A 4,964-nucleotide genomic window follows, 5' to 3' on the forward strand; every position below is an offset into this window, starting at 1 on the left:
AAAAAACGACTTTAAACTTTCTGTATTGAATAAACAAACAAACATGTTAATTTGTGGGTTTACAGCTGAGGGGTAATTGGGAAACACGCCCAATTATGTAGCAACAAGCATTGTTTAGACGTGTTTTGATGAGCATGCAGTGATATCACAATCTACAGATAGCTATATTTGATAGATGTTAGTGTTAGTGTGATTCTGTTCATCCATCCTACATTATTATGATGCACCTTTTATTGAAGCGACTTTAAAACCTGAATAATTGACATTTGAATTGTGCCACTTATCATTACAGGTATTATCATACCAATACATGGAGACCTTGTAATGTAAAATGCAGTTTGAAAGTTAGCATGACACCATAAATTAATCTTCAATTCACAACCAACATAAAAACTATTTCAAAACATGAATATCATAAGAACTGGTATTTTAGAAAAATATGATTTCACTTCACTGCTACAAAATATTCCCAAAGTTCCCAGTGTGTTGGTGTGAAACAGTGAAGTGAAGACAAAGATCCAGACAGGAAAAGGTTTTATTTTCGACATCACAGCTGCAGGAACAAGTCTAAGTAAAGGATGGGGGATGTGGAGGGGGAGAGATGTCGAGATTATCTGGAAGAAAATGAACAGATGAGGAGTAACTCAGGCGTACAAAGGGTCCTGTTATCTTATAGTTAGGCAAAAGTCCCTTTGGCAGCAAGCAGAGAAATAAAATAATCAGTACGTTTACAGTAAGGAGGATTGAACACCTCTGAGAGAGGATGTGTACAGTAAGTACACTTAATGCCAAGGATAAACAAGCAACATATGTCGGGGTCTATAATCTTAATGTAGACACCTAAATAGATAGCTTCAACAGGGATTAGGTTTAATTTATAGAGGACTGACTGTCTGTTTTATACATTATTCAGCTGTACACGTGGCTCCACAGTTCGTCCTTCATATTCGCCGTTGACAGAGAGTAATGAATGGATCATCATTAACATCACTGATCCCTTTTAGCCTTTTGAAAAGTTAGACAAAGTTGAATTGCTAATACCAATCGAAGGGCGTATCCATTATCTGGAGCCATGAACTGTATGACCACATCCTGTTGTACACTCAGTGTAAAAAGGGAAAGTCCATCAATCAAAGCGCCCTCTGGGGCTATGAAAGGCTTGACGTTACGCAAACAGTAATTTGACTCGTCCTACCTCTAAATGGGGCCCAGGCGTTGTCACGTTGTCCCCGAGGTTCACGGCAGGGGTCCATACAGACCCGACCGGGATTCCTGCATCAATCTGGAAGTGTCTCCTCGTTCGGAGAAGAGAGGCCTAATGGGAGAAAATGTACCACCTCATCACCACCTCCCAGGGCTGCCATAATGGAGCATCCATGGTCATTAATGGAGCGTACCTCCCACCTCAAGAGTCTCTATTCAGTCTCTGTCATCATTCACGGCCATCACTTCCTTAGAATTTAATGGTTTTGGAGGTCCCTTTTATCCCATTGTCTCAACGCCTCTGTGTCCCTTCCCCATTTAGGAGCCCAAACTTGAGGACGGGCCTGTTAGTTGGGCATTGGGGCTGACCTCTGCACCCCTTCACTGGAGACTCCTTCAGCTTTGTTTTGGGCCTCTGTCCCCCTTGCCAAGGCAAATCAGACCCCAGGCGGGTCATGGAGAGAGGGAGCCACTGGGGGTCTCATTGTCTTCCCATTCACATCATAGACAAGTGGCCCGGAGTGGACATCAGACGCTCCCTATAGCCACACACACTGAAGGGACAATGTCCACACAAAGTGACAGCTCCTATTGGGAGAGGAATGCATGTGAATCAAGAAGGTTCAAAGAAGCACGCCAGCAAACCAACGACATGGGAATATTTGATTGCCAAGCACTATTTCTCCCTCTTCCATCATCTTCAAGCAACAATGAGGAAGATTACAGTCAAAATGATTTATTGTAATGTAAGGTTCATCATATGTCATACTCAATGCATTAGGAAAGTATTCGTATGAAGCTTGAACACTGAACATTTTCCACCTGCTTTATTCAGAAAATGCCTCAGGAAATCAGCCAGGGATCCACCAGAGTGACCATCACAGGCTGATTCTCGGTTTTGTGCTTTAGGGGGCAGGAGAGAACCAGATAGAGAAGATTGGCTGGACCGCACAGGCAGGGCCGAGGGGTCGGAGCGAGCCTGCGGCTGGGGGGTAAGATTAGGAGGCAGCTGAGGGCACGCGGCCCGTCCTCCAGTACGCATTCCCGCCATGGCCCGAGGCCAGGAGCTGGGGGATTAATACAGACTAAAGAGAAGGGCTGGCGTTGGCAAGTCACCGGCAATCATTTCCATGCATGTTCTACTCTGATGACAATGTGCATTTGAATGCATGCAAATCAGGGTGCAAGGATTAATTTAGAGGACTGTGACGAAACTCGTGCTTCGCTCATTTAATCACAGATTCATCCAATTAACCTCTTGGACACTTGGCAGGCTTTTTACGTTTGCGGTTCCGTATAAAATACGAGATATGTTCCTGTTGTGTGCGCTCTGATTTACTGAATTTCCTTTTTTCTTGTCATCGCAGCATATCCCCCCCTCTTGATTCTATACATTTCATCATTTTCTCATCTACTCTCGAGGGGTAATGTAGTGAGATTAAAGCTTCCTGTAGATCTATTGACCACTGATTCAGCGGCTCATCACAGGACATATTGCTGTTTTGTTAGCCCTGTGAAAAGCAGCTTAAGAGGTTCATCCTCGGCGATACCTGCTGAGAGTTAGAGCCAAACCTGAATTGCAGTCTGCACTGTAATAGTCTTTCCAGTGTCTGGGAGCGGTGCATTCAATCTAAGTGTAATCACATCTGCAGACCGGGAAACTGGAAATCCATGTTTGAGTGCCAGGTAAGTGGGAATTGGGTCTTTTTTTTTCAGGCTGCTTCTTATTATCTTCTGTTTGCAGCCAAACAAAAAGGAAGAAGGTGATAAAGGAGTGGATGAAGGGTTTAAAGTAGTCCTCAACAAATCATCCATTTTATAACTTCTTTATAATGTAAAAGATTTATTTAAATTCAGAGGTGCTAATGTCTCTTTTGGCTGCAGATATTTCTTCTCCTAAATCCTTTTGCACACTTTGGATGCGGCTGTGTATGGTAGCACAGAAGTCGGGCCACCTTGTTCCTGTTTGGTGGGTCTTCCTTCTCCTCCTCAGTTGTGTCGTCAGGTATCTCTTGTTCAGGTGAGTGTGCTGTCTGATCAGGGCTTTGTTCGTCGTGTTTGTTTTTCTTTTTTTCTGCTTACACATGTTGAAATTTTCCCCTCTAAGGCGTGCAGAGGTGTGATAAAAAAATTTGTTGTTGTGTGAGCTAGAGGGAAACGTCTTACTCCGCCATTGCTCAGTAGCACCCACTGATAATATGAAGAATGGACGTCGTATCTGTGACTTCACCCACAGGTTTCTGAAGAGCTGTTGTGGTGGCTCTGGCCGTCGCTATGTTGGCAGTCCAAAATCTTCCATATCCGGCTACTCTAAAAATCGGCAAAGACGTGGATCATTGGTGGACGTGGGGCAGGCTGAATCTGTAACAGCACCTACCTGTCAATCAAAGCGGCCAGACTGTTAATTCTGCATAACTTTAAGCCTTAATATAATTGAACAGGTGAGTTTTATAAAAATTCACCCTCAGTACAGTTGTCATGAACGGGGAAATTAGCTACAGAGACCAAAATTGTTTTTTGTACCAGGCTGTTTATTTCTGCTGTGAAGTTGGACATTTTAACATGGGGACTTATGGAGCCAGCCTCAAGTGGCTGTTTGAGGAACTGCAGTTTTTTGGACTTCAGCATTGGCTTCACCACATCTGAATAAACTCAAGGCGGATTATCAAAACTCATAGGAAGAGTCATAGGAAATTCTTGTGAGTCATAGTTCAAGATACATATGACAGATAAACACATTTCAAGTAAAAGGTCAAGAAGTATGACCCATTTGGATATATTTGTTCTCTTAAAGCTGCATTTCCTATAAACATATAACATTTCTACACTCTAACCTGCAGATCACTTTATTTCTATAACAGCTAAAGGGGCTTATGAAAACCTCCTCAACATGTCGGGTACTGAAACAGACCAGCATCGTTTATGTCTTCACAAGAATTTTGACAGCTTGATTCTAATTCTGTTTACATGCAGAGTAAGTATTACAGTAAGCCATACACACCACAGGATGTGGCATATTATCCTAACAGACTATGATAACCAATCAGGTCACCTATTTCTATGCTGCAGAAAAAACACAGATCAGGGTGTGCTCTTTATGGAAAAGTGTGAGGTGAGAGGACACACAGGTACCTTAATCATCAACCATCTTAACCACGAGGCCACCAGGACGCTTCTGCTCTGTATGAGCACAGAAGAGTGGATATTTGTCACAACAAAATTACCAAAAATCAGTCCCAGATTTACTCTTGTTCAGCGGCTTCTTCTTCGGTCACTCTCTACATTTCTTGCCGGCTTACCCAGCTCCGGTTCTGGCATGACACAGACTCTACTTCCTGTCAGCGTTAACCTGCACCCCTGGCTTGTAAAGCTCCTCTTCTTCTTCTTCCCGGGGGTCCAAAACGCCTGTTGTATAAACACTAACCCCTAAAACACACTGCATGTGGAATGACTCTGCCACAGCGGCAGAGCCGATATGTTTCAATTTTAGTCAATGTGTCGACTCACACAATATCCGGTCCCGCTGCGACACGGCTCCAGAACGATTGCGGCGTCCGGCAGTCCTCTGCAACACATACGCAGAGCTTCTATTTTTCCCGGACGCCAGAGCACGGCGGATAAATTCAGCACAGAGCAGATTGTGCGGGGAAGGAAATTGGCTACAAAATACAAAATAAAACCCTGGTTGATTTTCAAAATAAAATACTCCGTGTTGATTCGGAGAGGTTCGGGAGGTCCAAAATCAACCTAGGACACCAACA

At 43.6% G+C, this 4,964-nt stretch overlaps 1 long non-coding RNA gene across 1 annotated transcript; it reads right to left on the reverse strand.

The window, feature by feature from the left end:
• Window positions 1-533: 533 nt before the first annotated feature.
• LOC113744489 (uncharacterized) lies at window positions 534-4,593 on the reverse strand. The gene is made up of 3 exons (XR_003461585.1): window positions 4,503-4,593; window positions 1,196-1,791; window positions 534-614 (listed from the first exon to the last, which is right to left on the reverse strand). It is a non-coding gene; the product is annotated as an uncharacterized LOC113744489 (long non-coding RNA).
• Window positions 4,594-4,964: the final 371 nt, after the last annotated feature.

This window comes from Larimichthys crocea, chromosome XXIII (genome assembly GCF_000972845.2).
Source record: "Larimichthys crocea isolate SSNF chromosome XXIII, L_crocea_2.0, whole genome shotgun sequence".
Taxonomy (NCBI): domain Eukaryota; kingdom Metazoa; phylum Chordata; class Actinopteri; family Sciaenidae; genus Larimichthys; species Larimichthys crocea.